Below are 24,881 nucleotides of genomic sequence, written 5' to 3' on the forward strand. Positions count from 1 at the left end.
ATAGGAGTTGAGAATCATCTTTAAACAAAGATGTAAATTAAAAATAATTAATGAAACCTAAACATTGATTGGTAAATCAAAATCCAAAAAACATGGATTTATTTATTTTTGACGTCTTTTTTTTTTTTTTTTTTTGTCCTGGTATCCACTTATGAGGACATAGTATAACAGATGAATACAATATATTTTTTCCCTAAATAAATACAAACATGTTATGCTCTGAACAACGTAATGACATGAAAAAAATACTAAATTCAAAACACTTTTTCACCCTGGGTCTTAGGAGGGTATAATAACATAGTAGTTAATATGTGTTCCCCATATATATATATATATATATATATATATATATATATATATATACACTGTAAAAAAAAATTCCGTCAAAAAACGGAGAATGTACTGGCAGAAAATTACCGGTACATTTTCCGTAATAGTTACGGACATTTCCTTCAACTCTAAAACGGAAAATTTCCGTAGATTTACAGTACAGCTACTGTACTTTTACGGACATTTCTGTCAGTTAAAAAAACGGAAAATTCTGTAGATTTACAGGACAATCTCCATAACATTTACATACACTTCCGTTAATAATTAAAATTTTGAAAACTGAAATTTTGTACTGGTTTTGTATATAAAATCACTATAAATTGGCCAAAATACTTTAAAATGGCATCCATTATTAGCAATGCAGTTTTTTGATTCATTAAACATGGTCAAATAAATGCCGCACAAACCTAAATACAGACACCAAACATGGTTTATTTTTATCTTTGTTAAACATTATTAAATGCATTGAATATATTTAGTTGTACAAATGATATGAATCTTAACCTGAAATAAAAAATACACTTGACAGCAAGACAACCATAAACATGCAAATGTGTACAAGTGTTGCACTGTCAAAATGTTACACTTAATAACACTTCAAAGATTTGATACATTTTAAACAAATGGGTGGGTGGGGAGGAAGATTTGTTTTGCACTTTCAGTTTTTCTCAATTGTTTACACACAAATTCTGGTACTTGAGACACAATGACCACAACATGTAACTCATTCACCAACCCCCTGAACCAATTCTGCTAAACTACAAGCACAGTTCCTGCATTACACTCAAATTGCAAAAGGGGGATGCAGCATAGGTATTTTAATTATTATTATTTATTTATTTACTGTAACTAATTCTTCTGTTGTTTTGTATGTAGTGTATGTGCAACTTTGTGTTGGTTGGGAATGGGATGTAAACTGTGTACATTGTTTTTAAAGGAAAAATCAAATACAATTTTACCGTTTATTTGTGTGTTCTGAGTATAAAAACAATATTCTCACATATTTTACAACACACTTATGTTTGTACTGTCTGTAGTAAGTGTAACACTGAACCAAAAAAAGGCCTAAGTCATTATGATGAATGGAGAAGTGTTTTACATTCATCATAGTGTTTTACATTGGGCAGATCAGTGTTCAGCTGGTTCTTATAAATGTCTATACATATGATGGTTTGTGTGTGTCATTTGAAAACAAAATCCCATTTTGAGAAGAAATAACATTGTTTTGAATGTAAAGTTTCATTTTGCAGGAGAATTGAGGGGTTTTGCCCATTGTGTGTTTTTTTGGATTTGTGTGTAGAGTTTTGAGAATATCCCTTACGAAAGGAAAATATATTTACCAATATATTACTTGAAATATATTATATATTGTAAATACATGGAATAATGTATTGATGGTATTATACAATATATTATATATTCCTGTAATATATTGCAAAATATACAAATGATTGCCGCTTTCATATATTGCTATATATTAGAGAATATAAATATTAAATCCCATATACGTGAATATATTGTTAAATGTATTACATGATATTTTCCAATATACTGCAATATATTTTTGTTTCGTTAGGGATGAGGCATGCTTTCAGAAAATGTGTGTAAACAATTGAGAAAAACTGTAAAAGCGAGACTCAATAGTAGTGCTGTAGTCCATAAGTAAACTAGTGGAGGATCAAACAAAGTCAAAAAAATTACATTTTTTTGTTTAAAATTAAAAATAAAAAAAATAAAAAAGCAGCCCAGCAGCTTTTAAGTGTGGTGCTGGACTGTCAAAACAGAAAAAAAGTAAAATATTTGAGGACCAACGGACAAAGTCAAAAACAAATTTAAACATAAAAAAAGCAAAAACATGGATGCAGCTTTTAAATTCAGTGCTTGAAGTTGTTTTGCTTTAAACAGCAAAATACAATTTAAAAAAAGAACATGTATATAGCAGATTTGCACTGTAAAAAAGCGAAACTTTACTTTATAAGGATATTGTCATTACCCATTACTCAAAACTTATTTTAAATGAATTAAAAAAAAACAAAAAAAAAACCTGGAATACAAAAATAGAGGCAGCTTTTTAATCTATACAATTCATTTAACAATGTAGAAAAACACTAATAAGCATTTAAAAAGTGCTTATATTGTAGAATACGTTTTTTTTTTTTAAATTTATTATTTTTTTTTTTTGCTTTAGTTCACCCAAAAATTATGTCAATAATTACTTATCCTCATGTCGTTCAACACCGCAAGACCTTTGTTCCTCTTTACACACAGATGAAGATATTAGTGTTGAAATCCGATGGCTCAGAAAGGCCTTCATTGACACCAATGTCATTTCCTCTCTCAAGACCCATAAAGGCACTAAAGACGTCATTACAAAGCCCATCTCACTACAGTGGCTCTACAATAATTTTATGAAGAGACCAGAATAGTTTGTGGACAAAAATTAAGTAACAACTTGCATGGTGATGGGCAGATTTCAAAACAAAAAGATTCGAACAGTTATGAATCAGTGAATCGATTCATGATTCGATACGCTGATTCATAACGTTTGAAACTTTCTTTTGAAATCGGCCCATCACCATACAAGTCGTTATTTAGTTGTTGTTTTTTTGTTCACAAAAACTACTCATCGCATCATAAAATGATTGTAGAGCCGCTGTAGTGAGATGGGCTTTGTAACGACGTCTTTAGTGCCTTTATGGGTCTTGAGAGAGGAAATGACATTGGTGTCAATGAAGGCCTGTCTGAGCCATCGGATTTCAACGCGAATACCTTCATCTGTGTTCTGAAGATCTTACTGGTGTCGAACGATATTAGGGCAAGTAATTAATGACAATTTTCATTTTTGGGTCAACTAACCCTTTAAGAGCAAAAGACAAATATTACAATGTAGGATACTGACACCAAAGATTGGTAAGAAAGTAAAAATTCAAAACAAGCAAAATTTAGAGATTTACAACCATTAAAAATAAATAAAAAAACAACTACACCACCATAGCACCAACCCATCAATATCATTAACAACTGCTAGACGTCTTTAAAATGTTCTAGTGTTTGTGGCAATTTTCCTTAAAAGGAATTAAGTGGTACGCAGGGCTCCATGTATCTGTGTGTGATCATTACCTCTTTCCATGTGCCTATTTCAAGGAATTACTACTCAGTTTAAGTTCCATATTGAGCTTGGAAAAAAAGCTAAAATTGTCCATGGATTTTCAAGTTTTTCGATTTATACAGGAACCTCAGAAATCTTGGAGGAATGTGTTGATGTTGTTTCGATCCCTTCATCTCAGCCTCTGATCCTTGTTCAGGGTTTATTCCCAGGAAAACTCTTAAAGAAAGGAACACACATTTTTTTCAACGCTAGGTGCAACAAACATCAGAACAAGCTGTAAAGTGTGCGTGTGAGACGCGTAGCGCTCATGCTCTCAAAGCTGCTTGCTTTCATTGATTTGGTCATTTAAATTTCACACTTTAATCATATTTCTATTACTACTAACGTAATAAAACAAGCTGTGTAACAATTATGAATGATTAGCACAAAATGTGGATATGTAGGCCTGTGTGTGATGTATTTTATCCGAATTAAATACAAACACATCTCTCGCTTTTGCTCACATTGCAGTGGTTACTCCTCTGTGATGTATTGTCAACCCTATTTTAGGTTATTTAAGAAACGTAATTTCACTGAAGAAGACTTTTTTTTAAAGCAACCTACTTCAGTGCAGCTTATATGACGATAACATTGCGCTTAAACTGAGGATTTGAAGTTGTGACGATCGGGTGCGGGTGTAGGCTATGGTTTGTTTTTAACAGCTGATCCAGTGACATTAGAGCTGATCCGAGCATCTATACACTTGTTCTTATTTCAAGTTTTCTTCCTGTCCAGTGTCCAATATTTTTTGCATCTTACAAAAGCCACAAATCCTTCAGAAGACAGTAAAGGCTTATGTCATGCCTAAACTGAAGCTAAATACATAAATGCATTGTTTAGGCATTATTGTTATTTATATTACTATTATTTTGGTTTATCGTTGTAGGTTTAGTTTTAGATTGAACTATTTTTACCTTTTTAAAGTAATTTGAAAAAGATTTTTATATAATATAATACGGCAATTGAATGGATTAAAATTGTTTAGTTTCACAGTAATGTATGCAATTTCAGGAATAAAATGTATTTTTTTCTAAAAAGAAAACAACTAATTTGTTTATTTTATAGGCTTAGTTAATCAAAAATGAAATTGATGTCATTAATGACTCACCCTAATGTCGCTCCACACCCGTAAAACCTCCGTTCATCTTCGGAACACAGTTTAAGATATTTTATATTTAGTCCCAGAGCATAATGCAGTCAATGCACACTATACTGTCCATGTCCAAAAAGGTAATAAAAACATCATCAAAGTAGTCCATATGAGACATCAGTGGGTTAATTAGAATCTCTTGAAGCATCGAAAATACATTTTGGTCAAAAAATAACAAAAACTAAGATTTTATTCAGTATCAGTCTTCTCTTTTTTAAACCTCAAATAAAGATTCAAACGGCCATGAATCAGTGAATCGATCAATGATTTGGATCGCCAATGTCACGTGATTTCAGCAGTTTGGCACGTGATCCAACAAATGCAGAAGAGAAGACTGATGCTGAATACAATTTTAGTTTTTGTTATTTTTGGACCAAAAAAAACATTTTTGGACATGGACATTATAGCATACACTTGCATACGCTCTCGTACTAAATATATAAAATATCTTAAACTGTGTCTGAAGATGAATGGAGGTCTTACAGGTGTGGAACGACATTAGGGTGAGGAGTCAATAACATCAATTTCATTTTTGGGTCCTAAATATATATAAGTCTTATTTTCTTATATTTAGTATTGCTCTTTATTTAAAAAAAAAAAGTAATTATTATCTGATTACTCGATTAACCGATGGAATAATCGGTAGAATACTCGATTACTAAAAGAATCGATAGCTACAGCCCTAATGAAGACGTAAGTTTAAACTAACAAAACACTGATAAGAATATAGGAGGTGACAGGAAGACGCCATATAGCAAATGTAATTGTCACTGTTTAAACCCACTCCCCATCACTCAATAAAATAATAATATTAACAAAATTAAACATTTAAAAATTAAATTAAACAGCAAGATTAAATAATTTTCAGTTTATAAAAATAGCAATAAAACAACATGCTCTTATTGTCAACATGATCTTAAGTAATTTCACATGCAATGTGTTGCTTACCTTTGGATGAATTCCAGGGAGTGTGCCATCTCTTTTGGGTATTTGATGTAAACATAAAACAAAGAGAAAGTGAAGCTCAGGGCCATGATGGGGGAGGTGATGTGATCATTAATAATTTCCTGATCCACAGCAATCTTGAATTGTCCATCACCTTACACAAACAGCATACAGGTATAACAACAAGAAAAGTATTATAACGTTACATGCACACACATCCAATAGACCAGACATTTAACAGACCCTTTAAGACCTAATACAGGGACGCGTCGTCTCTCGACTGTATAAAGTTCTGAAAAAGCATACAGATGTCTGCTTGGATACTCATCAAGATGGACATGTTGACATACTTTTTGTGTGAGTTTGTCCGTTAAGGCGTAAGACTTGAAAGATAACTCAATATTTGCTAACTGTGCGCGCTTTCAGATGAGAGCAAAACCAAATGTGTTTACAAGAATACTTGCCGAGAGGGGTATTTTGACTTACATAATGCATACCATATAACTTATGTGTCCATTCGAGTGCACTGAGGACGCGAGCTATCGGAAACGCACCCCTCTCCCTCGGTGTGCGCGCGCGAGCCCTGTAACGTAACGTTAACGTTTTGTATGTGAGTCTGTGCGCACAAATAACAGTGGGGCGTGTGATAGCCTAACGTTACTGAATTAATCCTCTTTTAGCACTGGAATAGTTTTATATCTATTTAATGTGTAAACAAGTTTTGAACTACTCAAGAGAGACACACGCCCTTTTACATCTTCATATTGTAGCACCTAACTTCGTTTAAAATGTAATGTTAGTAAAGCTAACAACTGTAAACCACATGCTCACTCCGGTGAAATACATTTCAATACACTACATAACGTTTAAACGACACCAACAACAAATATAAGTTGATAATTCAATAAATAAAACAGTACATTGAGAGCATCTTCACAAATATCAGCTAAATTTGAGAATGTACAAGTCGGTTAACACGAAGGGTCCGACAGACGAGTCAGATAGCACCTAAAATACAAAAATAACGCTTTAAAACAGGTTGTGACAAATGTATGAAAAAGAACAGAAACAAAATACAATTCTTAATGTTTACCACAGAAGCGGGAGGTTTATCCTACTCCAAAATCTGACTGAAACGTGATGGTGATCCATGCATGTAATGGCGATTAGTGTATGTAAAAAAATTTGTTTCTCATGCGTTTCCCGCCGACTGAGGTTCTTGCTCCCACAATGCAATGCGCAATTAAAAATACGGAAAAACACCTGTAAAACACAAATACGGAAAATTCCTTCAAGATAATACAGTATATTATACTGTATTTTTACGGACATTTTTTACAGTGTATATATATATATATATATATATATATATGGGGAACACATATTAACCATTAACTACGACATTTGCCTAAAAAATCTCCTCATTTACTGCTTATTAACAGTTAGTAAGATCATTTTAGTAGCTTTTAGTTTTAGGTATGGGTAGGATTAAGTAATATGATTTCTGACCTGTAAGGTTGCCACAACTTGCCAGAATAATAATCATACACTGTTTGTTAATAGGCCAGAGGAGAACAGGCACCATGACTGTGTCTGGTTTCTCCCAAGGTTAATTTTTCTCCATCATGCCCTGATGGAGTTTTGATTCCTTGCCACTGTCGCCTTTGGCTTGGCTTGCTCAGTTGGGGACACTAAAATTATGATCAAAGTTATTCAACTAAATATACATATAAAATGTATTAATTAGGTTTTATTTTATTCTTTAAACTTTAATACTGATCTGCCAACATTGTCGCTATATGATAAATTAAAATAAGCTGATAACATCACTGTTTTCTCCAGTACGACTGTACAGCCAAATCTAATTTTGTTGCAATATTGTCCTGTTTGACAGTGTGAAGCTGCTTTGAAACAATCGTCATTGTAAAGCGCTATATAAATAAAGTTGATTGATTGATTAAGGGATGTAGAATATGCTCACGAGGAATAAGGCATTACTATGTGCTTTATAAGTACTAATAAACAGACAATATCCTGGTAATATGTATGCTAATGCAACATGTTAATATAGTGAGAATTGAAACCTAAAATAGTGTTACCATTATTTTTACTAATGTAACTGTCTGATAACAAATTGTCTATATATTTTCCCCACTTTTTTATATGCTGATGTGTTTTTAACATAATGCATTGGCAAAATATTTACATGAAAATTCATTCTGCTTGCATAAAAAAGAGGCCTATTGTGCAAAACAATCAAGACAATGAAAGACTTTTGAACTAAAAATTTAAAAAGACAGAAACAGTAATAAAGCTTAGCAAATCAAAGCTGACAAAAGCTCATCGCTTTGACTACAGGCCGTTAGTAAATACGGGGAAAAAAACTGTAAAAGACGGCAATAAAATTAGAGAAGCAATTGGATTGATTTCATAAAAGTGATAAAGGGATATATTTTTAGGCGTCTATGGGATATTTTGTACAAAATTATAATTATGTCATTATTTACTCACTTCCATGTATAGATGTATGACTTAGTAATGTGTTTTTTCCATACAGTGTAAATCATTGGGTTTCAATGTTGATCTTTTTGTGTTTCACAAGGGAGGAAAATTGCCATAATTCTACTTTATACAAAGTTACCCTGAATTTTTTTTTTTTTTTTACTGCTGGCTACTGGAACTCCAGTAAGGTTGTCTGCAGCAACTCACAGTGAAACCTGACTCTCAGAAACGCTTGGCAGGAAATGCATCAAAGCTGAACATAAATAGCAATCAGAGCACAAGTAAACCAATCAGCTGCTTTGTTACTGAATATGCAGCAATCAATTAGTGGATGGATTTCCGTCCATTTTAACGAGGTGAATCAAGGCACTTCTCACAGCACGTTATGGACAATTTACAGTTTGTTTTACTCAAATGAATCCCAGACCCACTCCAGCAGACTTCCAACAAGCTGAAACTATTTATCCTGTGTTGCAAGTATGCTACAGTGAGAGTCATCAGTGCTGTATAGTCTTAAGCTTGACAAAAATCAGTAAAATGGTGCTGAAAAAAAGGTTTTGTGTATGTTTTCTTTCACAATGTCAAAATTCAATTATCATTTAATAGTAATACATGATACAATAATATATGATAATCAACACAATAGTGTTGAATGACAATGGTAAACCAAATATAAACTAATACAGTGTATGCATTCAAAATGTATAAATGAATGAATTATATTAATACATATTAATTATAATTCATTAATAGCCTGCTGTATACAAGTAGCCTGACAAGCCAGACCCACATCAAGATGTTTGGTCTGGAAACTCACCATAGACGGGGCTCAATCTGAGGGGCGGGATAAACGGTTGTCTTTCAAACTCCCTCTGCACGCGATAGGATAGCGCTACACCAACCGGAGCAACGAAGGTGAAACAGAGCTCGCTGACTGATTAAACATTCGCCGTATCCGGTCGGCTAAACTACGAACACATCTTCCCGCTCTTTGTTCTTTTCTCAGAGAAATGCTTAACTCCAAGTCTTCCAGAGTTGCGGTCAGAGCTGATTCGAAAGACCGCCGCCGTTCGCCAGTTTCTGTGTTAACTAGAAGCACGCAAACGCAACTCGGCCGTCGTCATTATGGCCCCGCCCGCCGACTCTATACATGATGTGATTGGGCCGTCCAGATTTTGAGGAACACAGCTCAGAAAGGTATTGAGAGTGCCTAGACGACACTTGCGGGCAAATTAAATTTGCTGCCGCTAGGGTGCGTCTAGATTTCTAGGCTAGTATACAAGCACATTCCTGCATGCACAAATTTCCATTCAAAGCGTTTACAAACGGTTTCCATTTTATAAAAAAATTGCAGCTGTCCATAGCAAACAATGGGACTATGCATACATTGCTTAATGGCTATCCGTGTTTCTCCAGTATCCAGGAGTGTATTACTGCTAATAGGCATATGAATGCTTTTCCAGAACCAGTTAGGCGAGGTGAGACCTGACATATTGCATATTATGATGTTATGTACAGTGTAACTTAAATCATTCATGATCATTCACCTATATGGCTTTTGGCTTTATTCATGACGAAATATCCAAAACTGCTCTTATCCTAACAATAAAAGTGAATTATAGCCATGCTTAAATTTCTGCTAAGCTTAAGTTTCATTCTGCTTCTCACATCTATGATATTGCAGGAGGCTTGGCGTGTAGTCACGGCTGTTGTGATACTTCTACAGTGCTTTTTGGAATATGACAGTCCCGGTCTCTTATTCACTCTCATTGTGTATAAGAGAGACTTAGAGGACATTCTGATCAAGAGGACATTCTGCTTTACTTCTCTGTTGGTCTCCACAAAAGAAAGGAAGATGCATTGAAACATCATAAGGGTGAGTATAAAATGGCATTTCATTTTAGGTGAACTATTCTTTAATTTCAGTGCTTCTCAACCTAAAAACATCCTTTTATCCTGTAGACACAGCAACTTATTCACAGGAAGATTATCCAGTGACATCATAGCAGGCGTATCTCTTCATTTGAAATTCATATGGAACTGTCCCAGGGACTTTCTTTTTAAATAAAGAATGAAGATTAATAGTGGTGAGTGAAGTTGAAGTCATGTGACTGTGGTGTAATTTGTGAAGATTATCATGATGAGCAAAAATGTGTCCAAAAGATTAATAAATGTTCGTTGGTTAAATTTTTGCAATAATCCAAGAGCCAATTGTTTTTGTCGAGGTAACTAGGCTGATGTTAATTTGCTGTCTGGAGTGTGATAGGTTTATTGTGTTCTGTTCTGTTTTGTTTTTGTTTTCATTCTGTTCCCTGTTTCGCTTTGCACAAGTTTGTTCTGCTAGTTTGTTTCCATCGTTAATCATTATTTCCACAGCTGTTCTGTTTTCCCATGATTACTCACTGTGTTCATAAACCCTTGGTTGTTAATTATGTTAATGTGTAGTTCCTTTATTCTCATTCTCCTGTGTTTTCTCCTCGCTAAATAACTTTTGAAAATATTGGGATTCGTGCATGTTGTACTACGTGTTACAGAACAGAGACTGCCTGTGGACGATCTGTGAAATTTTAGTGTGTTCTATTGAATTGGGGATCACCCTTCACCACCTGCCCAGTGGAAAATGACCCTGCCAACCTCACTCCAGACCCAGAGCCCATCTAGCCATTCACTGCATGGGCGAACTGCCCGAGTCCAACGCAGATCCTGAGCCTGAATCCACCAGGGAGTTTGAACCCAAGCAAAACCTGAAGGCCATCTTCGTCCTGGAGCCCGAGCCTCACAGACAGTCTGATCAGGTGTGAGCCAGCATTATAGCTCCCCCTCTGTTGACTACACTCTGCCATGTGGATTTGCCTTAGGTCTTTTGGATTCTAGCTCAGCCTCCAGCTTCTGAGCCCATTATTCCACTTAGGCCTGTCGACCAGTTGTTTTCACCTTGGCTCTTCTCTCCCTTGGCTCCACTAAAAACTGTCATCCTCAAGACTCTATAGGCTCCTTTTGGCTCCGCCTTGATCAGTCTTTGCCACGGACTTCAGGACCTTCAGCTGTGCTTCATCCCGCCACCCCTTTGGCTCCATCATGCTCCCTATTCATTCCAGCTCTGCCTTGGTACTCAGTCCCACCGGCTCAACCTTAGTCCTCCAGCATCCTGGCTCTACATCATCCGCTCACCACCGCAGCTCCACCTTGGCCTCCAGGACCTACTGTGTCATCCAGTCTATATCTTTCCTCAGCATCACCTAGGTCTCTAACACTCCTGCCTCCACCACTGGTGGTTGTGCCAACATCTGTTTCGCCTTGGGTAATCCTGGCAGTACTATGGGTCACCTGTATCTACTTTCTGTCGTTGCATACCCGCCACTCTATCATCTCCACAATGGCGTTTCTCTTTGCCAGCCCAACCCGATCACACATAAATGCGTATAAATAGTATGAGTGTGCAATGTCGTGGAATGTATACGCTGTTTTTCGCGTGCATATGATACGCACTTTATGGCGTATATATGACACGCTCTTGGGTAGGTTTAGGGTGGTGGGGCGTATATATGACACGCTCTTGGGTAGGTTTAGGGTGGTGGGGTGTATATATGACACGCTCTTGGGTAGGTTTAGGGTGGTGGGGCGTATATATGACATGCGCTTGGGTAGGTTTAGGGTGGTGGGGTGGGGGGTTCGTATGTATAATATGCCATAAAATGCGTGTCATATGCACGCGAAAAACAGCGTGCCATAGACACGCCAAAATGAGTTTTGGCGTATACATTCCACGACATTGCACACTCGTACTATTTATACGCATTTTTGTGAGAATAGCCTGGCCAGCCCCTCCTTGGTTTTGTCCTTCTCCCTCCACTGAAATAACCTTCCAGGAGGGGGGACTATATGTCAGAAATATGTTTGGTTCATTGTGTTCCCTGTTTCGCTTTGCTAATGGTTAATCATTAGTTCCACACCTGTTCTGTTTCCCTTGATTACTCTGTGTTTATAAGCCCTTGGTTTCTCAGTTCAGTGTTCTCTGTTATTTAAGTTAATGTGCAGTTGCAGCATTCTCATTCCGTGTTTTCTCCTAGCCTATTAAAAGGAACTTTTGAAACTACTGTGATTTGTGTGTGTTGTATTGCGTTACACTTGCATACGTTACACTTGCGTGCTGGCCTACAAAAATGTGTCATAAATGCAGCTAATTTGTTCAGTCACTGTCATTTACACCGCATAATGCGTAATGCTAAATGCATAATGCTAACGCATAAATGCAAAACATAATTTAAGATTTGTCAGAAATTTGCTGTGATGAAAATGTGATATAATTCTCATGTGATGCATGTATGACACATTTAGTAGACACATTAAATAAACTAATGAGAGTAAGTTTAAGAGATTTGAATACCTAAAAAAAAAAAAAAAAATCCACAGGTCCAGAAATGACCACAGCCTACATTTAATCAGTTGTGTCCACAAAAGTCTTTATTCCCAAATATTTGTCTAGTGATGATTGATGTGTAGTCTGAGAAATCAGCTTAAGTTTTATTTTTATTTATTTATTTATTTTGGTTATGTGGTAAAATGTTCACTTTGGCAGAGCAGGTACTCGTGTTGAATAGGGATTACATGCAGTATTGACATGTGTTGAAGTCCAACTGGCTCAGTATAAAAGAAGGGATGAGTTTCAAAAGCTCTACTTGCAGCAAATGCCATTAACTGCATCCATTGCAGACCATGACATGAATTGTTATCAAATTTACAGACAAAAAATACTTTATTCAGGTAACTGCAGATGACAACTAAGATGTATTTTTCAGTATTTAGACTTTAAAAGGACTCTAAAACTAACTATAGACTGTAAAAGGTCCATCCATATCAGCACAAAATAACTTTGCATGGTTTTTCACTAATACTGTGCCACATAAATAAATAATAAAGATAAATGCATAACTGCTATCCTGCCCTGATATCTGCTACCAGATTCACTGAGAAACAGCGAAACTGAATGTGGGATCAATTACATCAGGCTTTTATATGGTAATAACAGGCTTATTCTTGGCTGGAGATAGTGGCAGTGGCTTTGTAGTGGGGAGCAGGCCGTAAAATGGCTTCCACTGCAGGAATATGAGTCAAACCATCCCCACAGTCCCCAGAGAAACTGAGGACATTCAAAGTCCTCAACAAAGGGGTCATGAACATGAACTGATAAATGAGTGGAGATTATTTTGTCATGACTATAAACACCAGCACAGCTGAAACAGTCAAGTGTGCTGTATCTCTGAGATTTTTCACATTTATAGGCTTTGTCATCAGAAAGAATGTAATCTTGTATTGAAGATATTTAGTAAACATACAACGTTAAATTTTTAATCAAATTTAGTGTCCCATTCGTGACAACCATATAAACATTACCCTTACTATACATTCACCGAGCTACATGATGATTGTGACGTTTCAGTCAAATAAATGTTGTTTTATTTTTTGTGTGAAAATAAATAAATTGGTTGGTTGGTTGTGTTTATGGGTGCAGTATAACAGGTCTTAATATCTTAATACTTTTTTTTTTAAAATGCTGTATTTTTCTTATATTTTACCTTTATTCCACACCGCTGTCTCCACTGTCCTTTGAACATGCTTCCTGCTTCTATGAAGCCCATCCCTCCAAAAAACGCCATGGTCTTAGATTGGTTAGATGGCCAAATGTAGTTTCATGTATTTTTATTGGCTGAAGTGCCGAGCACAAGTTGTCTGGAGATGCCACCACGCCCCTTACGATTATGGGCAGAAGTCACAGTGTTTTTGTTAATAGCTATGGTTTAGGATGTCACCAACCTGGGAAGAAGTTTGTTGTTATCCAAACCGTAGGCAATAAAGTGCCATAACTTTAAAATACAATATCTCCGTTTGCATTGAACTTTCAGCGCTGTAACTTTGCAGATACTGTTTATTAGGGCTGTAACGATACACCAAACCCACGATTCGGTTCGTATCACGATTTTTGACCCACGGTACGATACAAACCTCGATATGGGGGGAAACAAAACAGTTCAAAAGATATTTTGAGGGGAAAAAAATTCATTTATTAAATAACATTAGAAGAACCTGTATAAACTGAACACCAAATAACAATATGAATTATGCAAATTATTAACAAAATACCTAAGTAAATTAAACTATATAGCCAAAGCTATAACACTTCTGTTTTCTTTGTAATAAAATACTGTTGAAAAACAAAAAGAACTAAAGCCCATAGTGGAGATGATTCGAGCATTTTGAAAATTCTTCTTCAATCAATCTTACATTTACAAAGAAAACTGGTTAATGTTATTTTCGCACTGAGGTAACTGAGGCTTACTCTCTGTGGCTCTCTAGCGCGTGTTTGGGCGGGGTTTGCTATTTGCCAATTGGCCGTGATATAGTGTGCGGTTATGGTCATATAGCTGTCTGTGGCACGGGACGTCCATCCATCGGTGGTGATTGTGATGGATTCAGCAGTACTCAACCCTTCCTCCACCTTAGCCTTCGTTTTCTCCAGAAGTTTTGGTAGCACATTTTGAGAGAAATGCGACCGGCTCAGTAATGCATAACGGGGCTCGAGCACACTAAGTAAATAGGCTACGTGAATCCCTCGTTTTCAACAACCGAAAAAGGGTGCATATCCAGTGACATGATTCCAATTGCATCTGTAATTTTTTGTGCTCGATCTGAATTGGCTGGAAACTTTGCTTGGAATAAACTAGGCAGTGTAGGCTGCTGCTGTTCGGTTGTGGGGACACACTGCAAGCGTGTCGTGAGCGTCTCGGCTGCGTGGCGTGTCCGTTTTTATTTCGGCTCTCATGTTAACCGGTTACGAGTTTGCATAATGCCTGCGTGACACGCACGGAAAACGCATGCATGCTTCAAATAGAAGAGAACGCCTATTTTTAACTCGACACGCGAGCGTGTTGGAAGCGTTTCCAGGCAAAATAGAATAGGAAAAGATGTTTATATGTCATTTTGACACGAATGCATATTAATAAAATCCGGTTGGGGAAGCTTCTCGAAACACTTACGCCAAATTGTGTGGGTCTTGTCAACTACACGATTGCCATCCTTGTTCTCCACCGGCGAAATGTTGCCATACTGCTGACTTAAAAGTTGGACCTGGACAGGAAGGATAATTCTGGGAGTTGGAAGGGGTGTGTCGCGATTCTGCCTTCACACATCGCGATACAGGTTCGTGGACCTGCATATTGCGATTTCGATTTCATATCGCATATCGTTACAGCCCTACTGTTTATGCCCAAGTAGAAACATTACACACAAACTAAAATTTAAAAAGTGAAATCGCATGCAACCACCCTTTTAACAGTCACTACAGCAACTCATGTTCCAAGTTCATTGCTCAACCAACTTGAAAACTCAAAATAAAGTCAAAATTATCTCATTGTTCCCCAGTCGTAAATATGACATTAAAGGCTGGTGTGTGTCTCCCATATAACAACATATTTTGGAGAAATTAACTAGCCAGTCATGACTGTTTCACAGAACTGTAGTAACTTTGTTGCACATTTGTTGTTTAAACCATGTTGGTTCAAAAATAGACATTAATGAGGTCATGCAGGTATTGGAGAAATAACGTCTGCTAATTATTTGATTAGAGCTCAAATTATTGTCTGCTACTATAGCTTATTTGCATGGACAAAAGAAAGCTGTAAGTTGTGACAATGGCACTTAAGACAAGAAGTGCTCTCTTGAAACATGGTCTTGAAACACTTTTCTCCCGCAAATGTCAGGCTGAAACTGTCTGGCGGCTAAGTTTTATATGGTTCCACTCTGTTGTCACTATTCAGACTACTGTCAACAGCTTTTTGGCCAACTGAGCATACATCTGAGCTGATACAGCTGCATATCATCTGAATAGCAGTTGGAAGAGATATCATGTATGAATGTATCCAGAGAGGTTGTGAAAATGGAGAAAAGGAGAGGATCAAGCACTGAACCTTTAGGCACCCCAGTGATGCTGATGTGACTCAGACACTCCAGGAATCCTTGAATGATATGCCTGTAAGGTAAGACTAAGCCTCCAAAGACTGTGTCTGTGATGCCCAGGTCAGAAAGGGTGAATACGAGAATGCATAGTGTCAACTGTACAATTGGACACTGTCCAGTACTTCTGCCCTAATTAAACCCAGCTTTATCAAAAATCTACTAATATTAATTATTACACTTACAGTGTCTCTACCATCAAGCTCAAATGCATTTTACCATCCTTTTACTCTACCATCAAGCTCAACTCTGTTTCTAGCCCTTTTGACGCCCTGGGCAAAATCTTGGCACCCCCCAGTCAAATTTTTAAAAGCAACATGCTATTACTGGTATTAATTATAAATCATATTACATATCATTTGGAAATTTAATTCTTGTTAACAAATATGTGCAAATACAATTTTGGAATGTTTCCAAATTTACCGCAAATAAAAGCTTAATCAGTTGCATGAAAGTAACAAGAATAAAAATATTGATTCATTGTGGTCTTACTCATTGACGCTTGAACTTCCTCTTTTCAAATACTTTCAATACTTCGCCTATGCCTAAAAACAGCCCTGCTCAAATGTAACTGTCGTTAATATCAAAAGCACATACATTACTCATGTATACTACATTCTGATGCTGCAGAAGTAACTTTCATTCTCTAAACAACTGTAATAGTGTAAAGATACTGCACTGTATTGACACTGGGTGTGTCGTGATGGCTTGCACAATGTGCTTCCCAAATTCATTATTAAACTGTACTTTATAGGATTTACAGTACCTGCACATACTGCATACAATGGCTGTGTCATGTGTACAGTATAGTCATGTGTCAACTGTAGCCATAAACGCAGCATCTTCTACAAAAGAACGGCCTCACACATGCACAAGGTGTCCGGTGCAGGAAGGACCACAAAGACAATGGCTGCCTGGCCCTTCGCTTCTGGACCAAACGGTTGCACGACCCAAGGTTCACTTCCCCACCTCAATGAGGACACCACACCCTTTTCTATTTTCACCATGGACACTTTGAACCTTGATGCAGATTAAAACAAAACATAGATGGAGAGATGACATAACAGTGGAATATTAGAAAGTAGATTTTAGTTTAGAAGCTGACCTACAAAATATATAAAAAAAAAAAAAAAAAATATATATATATATATATATATATATATATATATATATATATATATATATATATATATATATATATATATATATATATATACATTTTTTATTTAGTTTAGTATAAGTATATATATATATATATATATATATATACATTTTTTATTTAGTTTAGTATAAGTATAACATGCATGTGTTCATTTTTAGTAAGTTTGTTCATTTCTGATGACTTGGTGCGACTGGTGAAGTTTGGAAGATCATTCCACCGGAAGAGTAGTAAATATAAATGTTTGGAAAGTGAGGCATACAATAGTAAATGTAAATGTATAGCACAAGTAAAGTTGACAAATACTTGTTTTCTTTTGAAAAAAAGAAAAGGACAACAGTACCTGAAATGACCTACATGTATTTTAAAAGACACATAACATGTAACAAAAACTTAAAGGATACCTACGATAATTTCAACCAGCTTCATATTGTTACAATGTCTGTAGTATTATGTAAATAAATAATCAATGTGTAGTCTTTTGTCATGTTAAATGCACAAGTTGAATCGAGCCCAGTGCATTATGGGTGTTGAAGTTTTCCTACCTTTTCAGGAAAAGGGAAAACCACAGTCCCTTTTCTCTAATCTTGAAGCACAGATCATTTTTTAAATACATTTTAAAAAGACAGCAATGTTTGTTTTTTTTAAATCCCATCTTGCCAGCGGTGAATTAGCCCTTTATTTAGGTTTGATGGAAATCTAAAGCTGAAAGATATATTTATAATTGTGCTTGGAGCAGAGGGGAAAAAGAGACTTGCCGGTTGGATGATAAACCTTTTTCTTTTCTTTTTTTCTGGCCAAAATAGTAATGTATCTGTACATGTATGCTAAACTATAGTCAATGACCATAATTATAATGGGAGTTAACATGTAGCATGTGTATCCTGCACCGCTGTGTCCCATGATGATGATTTGAGACCTCGGTTGGGCGTGAATCCATAGGAAACCCTGCAAAAAGAAGATAACAGCACCAACAGGAGTGTGTGTGTGTGTGTGTGTGTGTGTGTGTGTGTGTGTGTGTGTGTGTGTGTGTGTGTGTGTGTGTGTGTGTGTGTGTGTGTGTGTGTGTGTGTGTGTGTGTGTGTGTGTGTGTGTGTGTGTGTGTGTGATAAAGACAGCCCCAAAGAGAAGATGAGAGATTGAGTATGAGTGTGTGTATGTGTTGTTTGAGCGATAGGACTCTGCCCTCACTTCCTGTATTCACTGCCATATCCTGTCTGTGCAGTGGCGTTTAATGAGACAGCAGCCGTCCTGATTTCCTGCTCTCACACGTCTCTGAGGACATCACACCATCACAAACACAAATCTACTCAATCTTCACCTGTCACCTCTATGGGAAAAAGACCGCAGCCATGTTCACTGTGTTATGATTATCACAATTCATTAAATCTCTTCCATGATCACTAGTTGGCATTTCATTTGAAAGTTAGGTTTTGGCCAATAATTCTCTTAGTAGTTTTATTATTATTTATATTATTATTATTATTATTATTATTATTATTATTATTATTATTAGCATCATCGGTGACACATGCCTTAAGTGGTCAATTGACCACTTAAGGCATTCTACTAACTATAAGTAAATTTGCATGTTAACTAACAGACATTAAAGTATTAGTAGACTGTCAATTAAATTCACATTTTTTGTAGCGTTTTACACAATTCATATAGTTTCAAAGTAGCTTTACAGAAAATGCACGTGTCTACATTACACTTTAGATTGATATGTTCTGCAGAGGTGACTGTGTCCAAGTAATGTATTTAAGATATGGGTAATTCTTTAGTTTTATGGTCCCTTTTAAACATTCTGTTGAATGTAAGTAACTTTGCAACTACATGTCAAGTAAATATCAGAGTATCAGTAGACTGCTTCATATCTGCTAACACTTTATTGTGATGCTCCTCAGCAGACATTCTACTGACCAAAAGTAACTAAGCAAGTATATGTCAACTTATCCTAACCCTGCTAGTCAACTAAAACTCTACTAACACTCTAATGAGAGTTATGTTGCGTTCCAGGCTGGTTTTTGAGCCCGTAAGTTACGACTTCAAACCACAACTCACAACTTTGTAGCGTTCCAGGCAAAGTCATACCAAACTGCCTGAGCGCAAGGAATTGTGGTAGCTAGATGTAAACAAAGTATATTGCAGACCACAGGGCTTATGCTCATTTACAATCATTTCTAAATTTAATAATTTCTAAAGATGCTTACTCCTTGCTTATTTCAGGGAAACAGAGGAGAAAAACAAAACGGCTCATAAAGCAAGAGAAGCTGTTATACCTTTTATTTTACGTTATTTGTATATTTGTAAATGTATTTTGTGTTCATTTATTCTTGCACTCAATGGACTGAACAATAGCTAATGCTAGAAAAGCTGCTGATAATGCATAACATTTGCGGATAAATAAAGTTAGAGCTTATTTTTAATGAACGATTTGGTTTTTAATTGTTGACTTTCATAAACACAGCATCCGTAGGGGCTGGCATTGTTGTTTTGGATGTGATGTTAGAGCTCATAACTGGGATTAAATCGATCTAGTATGAGTTCACGGGTGGAAAGTCATGGGTTTGACTGCCGTTCTAGTGCACTTTCATGGGTAGAAGTTTGGAAAACCATGGTTTATGGGTTGCCTGGAATGCGGCATTAGTTGACATGTAGATGCAACTTAATCGTCAACAGAATGTGTTAAAGGGACCATCAAAATAAAGTGCAACCAATAAATGTGCATGTGTTTATCACATTAAGCTAAAATAATCATGTGTATTTGATCTGATATATTTGTCCAGACACAGCTTTACAGGTCCATTTACAACCCCAGAAATTGTCCGTAGGATGTAATGGTCTGTTTTTGCCTTATTTGGAAGGGTAATGAATATTAATGTAGAGTTCATCTCTGATTGGCAATCATGGTGAGATTATGCAAGATACGTCACTGTTTGACTTTTACAATGATAGCTACTTTACTTTGAATCACAAACTCTAAACACCAAACTGGGTAATGTTAGTACACAAATATGTTGTTTGTACAGTACAGTAGCCAACAGGTTTTAAAAAAAAAAACAAATTGACGATGCCTTGTCAAATGACTACAGTTTCAACTTAAGTGGTGATGATGCTAGCTAGAAGGATCGAGTGAGCGATCTGTAAGCAACTAAAGGTTAACGTTAGCTCCTGAGTTATTTGTTGTTGATGAAAAAAGCCTATTGGCTAAATTATAATTCTATCCGACAAAAGGGATTGCCAAATGTATCTACGGTTATATTTTGCAGATTTGTATTACAACACTGGCAGGAAATAATATTACCTTTCACATTTGTCATAATGATTTATACTATGTGGAGTTTCCTATTGTTACTTTACTAACATTAGCATCTTGCGTTGAATCTAGATAACACAGGGGATATTATCGTTAATGTAGTCTCACTAAGAAACTTCCAGTTTAATCAGAAATTGTTTAGACAGTCAATAAGTGGATAAAATCACTACTTACTGCTTACAGGGATATACTGTAGTTTGAGTTGCCACTTCTCCAGTATCAGACGCTGAGTGAAGCCTGCTATTGTCCAGGTTAGAAAAACCATCCGTGGTAAAATGGACCGCACAAACAAACTTTTAATTAAATTGTTGAGGTATACAGTTATAGATAAATATGCCTGTTTACAGTTTTGTCCAGTGGGAAGGGTATGAAAAGTCCCCACGTCCCCTGCACAGCCTGGAACATAACATCTATTTCCATGATCTGCCATTTTCGCTATCCTCGTGTGACGCATGCGCTGCTGTATACAAATGTTGGGGGCGTACATATTAATGATCCCCAGGAATTGCGTCACAGTTGGTGTTCGCCTGAAAATCGCCTGTTTTTCCGTGGTGTTTTTTACAAACAAGATTTACATATGAAGGAGGAAATAATGGTGTTTAAAACTCACTGTATGTGATGTCCATGTACTGAACTCTTGCTATTCAACTATGCCATAGTTATTTCAGTTTTTCATTCAGGGTACCTTTAAGTGACTTTGCGACTAAATGTCAACTTATTCTACTAACCCAAACCTAACAGTTTACGAGTACTCTAAGCATTAGTTGACATGTAGGTGCTATGTCACTTATAGTTAGTAGAATGTCTCCTCACAGGCTGAAGGGAGAAACTTTCAATTGTATTCCTCTGTAAATAATTAGAAAAGTCATGGATTACTAAAACACGACTTTTCATGTTGGTTTGGGTATTTATACACATTTATACTCAAGTTAAATGGATACAAACAGCATGCATTCTGTACATACAGCATGCATTAGGACATATTCCCAATATAATAGTATTTGTCATAGACCCAAGTGGGGGCCTGATCCCTTGTTCTCTATTTAATCTGTTGACAGCTGAGATTTTCTGTCTTGTTGGTTGACACTTGCTAATCTGGTAAGGAATGTCTGATAAATGGATCTGAAGGTCTGTCCCACTGACCGGATTATCCCAACATACCTGTCGGAACTCCAAATCCAGTTTCCTTTCTAGATATCCTCAATGAGGAGTTGATTGAAGGGATAGAGTGAGCATATGGTAACATTTCACTCCAGTGATCAGACACAGGTGCCCACATTGACTTGCAGGGAGCGTAACTGACCCTATACAAGCTTAACCAGACACGTCCTGACACTCCCCAATGCATTTGTAGTCCCGCTGCAATTCTACATTGACAGACACATTGCTAAATGTGATGGAGTATAATAATAATAGCCACATGAAAAAGAATAAAACTGCGCTGTTTTGATGTTGCAGAATTGGGCGGGGAGGAGAACTCGATCAGTTCAGAGGGCCTGAAGAACAGAAGAAAAGTGGAACATTTTAAATGGATTTACGGTGCATGTACGTTTTTGTGAAATTAAGCTTTTTTTGTTAAATATACCATAGGAACAACCCAGGTGCACTGGATGTAGCTACCAATGGAAAACATTCTGCAAAATAATATTACATTGGTTCTTGCCAATTGTGTGAGAGTTTCAAAGTGAATTGTTCAGTATGTGGAGCTAAATGTGTGATCAGTTTTATCCAAAACAGATAAACAATTATTATGTTTTGAAAATAACGTTGCACCTACATTCAAAATCCCACCCTAAATCAGATAAAAATGCATTTACTGAAGCAATCGTGACTTTTTAGCTTGCTTCTACAAGTCTTGAGCTCTTTTATCGTGACTTATGCTTCACCTAGCTCATACCCGAATGCTTCGCATCGGAAGTGCAAGTTTACTCTGTCAGAAGCTAAACATATGGAGTTGATTACTTGATGCACATTTCAAAAATGTATTACAAATATATGTATAACAAAAGTCTTTAGTAATCAATAATCATCACCTGTACTCATGAATTGTTTGAAAAAAAAAAAAAAAAAAACATTTGTTGAATTTTAATGCCCCTTTTTATTTCAGGATTTTGCACACTTTTCTAATTTAGGAATGCTTTTTCCAATGTGGCTGTGTTTGCATAAAAACCTGATCATCCAGTTAAACTCTAGGAAGCATCTTTTCAACACTATTTGACATGTAAACCCACAAATCACAGCAAAACATCCAAAAATCTTCCATTAGTCTGTTTCAACTGCAGCACCAACACTCAAAATTTAAGCTTAGAAAAAAGGTAGAAAGGATGCTTTGGTCATTGTTAACAGTAACAGCATTTTTAAGTAAATTCAGCATAAATATATCATGCAGCTAACTCATTAATAGTTGTCTGCAACATGCACATATGTGACCCTGGACCATAAAACCAGTCATAAGTCGCACGGGTATATTTTTGGCAATAGCCAAATATACATTGTGTGGGTCAAAATTGTGACCAAAAAAGCCAACAAAAAGCCAAAATCATTAGGACATTAAATGAAGATGTTCAATGAAGATATTTTGTAAATGTCCTACCGTAAATGTATCAAAAATGTATTAATAGTAGTTATATGGACTAAATTTGAACAACTTTAAAGGCGATTTTCTCAATATTTAGATTTTTTGCACCCCTAGGTTTTCAAATAGTTGTATCTCAGCTAAATATTGTCCTATCCTAACAAACTGTACATCAATGGAAATTGTATTTATTCAACTTTCAAAAAAAAAAAAAAAAAAAAAAAAAAAAAAAAAAAAAAAACTTATGACTGGTTTTGTGGTCCAAGGTCACATATAATTGAAGAGGTAAGATATCCAATTTTTTCTATGAGCACCCTCAAGATGGATTCTAAACTTTGAAATGTTATATCCTATGTTTATGTGTTTGGATCTGTTATGGATCTGATGCCACTGATTTTAAGCCGTTTCCCTTCATTCTTTCAGATATCTCTCACCGTGGTGTTTTCAGTTGTTTTTGTGTTTGTTTTTGTTTTTTCTTACGTTAATAAAATCTGATGTCCCTTTCATTGTTGCAGCTAGCAAGCCGTCTGTGACAAATGAGGGTTCTCGTATCTCTTATTGTCGTAAAACATCTTAAAGGGTTGGCATTATGAAGCCATTCATTTTCATAGGTTAAGCATTACATTTAATTTTACCAGAAGCATTGAAGACCGGAAATATAAAGACTTCCACATTCAGGAAACAGGTGGATAGCCAATGCACCCCCTTGTGGGTGTCCACCAGAACACCCTAGCTGCCACACAGCAACACACTAAAACACTGCACAACACCTTAAGCCCAGTGGACACTGTACTATTTATAATAGTCCTTTATGACTGATGCTTGTCAGACTCTAAGAACATGATCCCTTCTGTAAGCCATGTCCCCCTGTGGGATATCAGTTGTCATTCATTTCAAACTGTGCAGCAGTTAAGATGCGTTAAAAATGCAGGTACACATCCGGAGATCTGTGACTGTGAGCTGCATATACATGCTGGATTGAAATGGTGGCTAGCAAACAAAAACATAGCATTAATTTTGATTATGTCTTGCTTAGATAACTGGGAAAAAAGAAGATGATGTGTGTGGAACAAGTGGTGGTTTGTTGTTGCGTCCTCAGTTCCGGCACTCCTATTGGTTTTTCCGGCACTCCTATTTTGGACGTTCGTCTTAGGAGAAGCCAAGCTGCCTCAACTTTATCAGAGGTATAATCTGATCACAATGGTCATTAATCAGCTGTTAGCGAACATGAGAAACTAACGATCCGGTTTTGAATGAATGAATGAATGAGGCATTTATATAGCGCTTTCAAATGTACTACTGTACACCCAAAGCGCTTAACACTCATGTCAGGGGTCTCTCCTCAACCACCACCAGTGTGCAGCATCCACTTGGATGATGCGACGGCAGCCACAGTACAACGGCGCCAGTGCGCTCACCACACACCAGCGATAGGTGGAGAGGAGAGGTTTTGGCTTAAGATCAGAGGAATCTTTCTAAGCATTTGTCATAGACGGCCAAATTGTGGCCAGAATCATACTGTGCAAACCCAGCTTTACTCTTTTTCTGGAGGGCCACCTTCCAGCAGAGTTTAGCTCCAAACTTAATTCAACACACCTGCAAGTTAACTAAGGTCCTCGGGATTACTAGGCTGCATCCGAAATTGCATAATTTCCTACTTTATAGTAGGCAAAAAAAACAGTAGGCCTTTGTCACAAAAGAAGTAGCCTTATTTCTCAACTCATAGCACTCATTGGCCCTGTC

General features: G+C 36.4%; 1 long non-coding RNA gene across 1 annotated transcript; it reads right to left on the bottom strand.

Annotated features, from left to right (window-relative positions):
* Positions 1-3,217: 3,217 nt before the first annotated feature.
* LOC137089643 (uncharacterized) lies at positions 3,218-6,904 on the bottom strand. Its single transcript, XR_010907751.1, has 3 exons — positions 6,667-6,904; positions 5,577-5,727; positions 3,218-3,655 (listed from the first exon to the last, which is right to left on the bottom strand). It is a non-coding gene; the product is annotated as an uncharacterized lncRNA (long non-coding RNA).
* Between the last annotated feature and the right edge of the window lie 17,977 nt (positions 6,905-24,881).

The sequence above is a fragment of the Pseudorasbora parva genome, chromosome 9 (assembly GCF_024679245.1).
Source record: "Pseudorasbora parva isolate DD20220531a chromosome 9, ASM2467924v1, whole genome shotgun sequence".
In the NCBI taxonomy this organism is placed as follows: domain Eukaryota; kingdom Metazoa; phylum Chordata; class Actinopteri; order Cypriniformes; family Gobionidae; genus Pseudorasbora; species Pseudorasbora parva.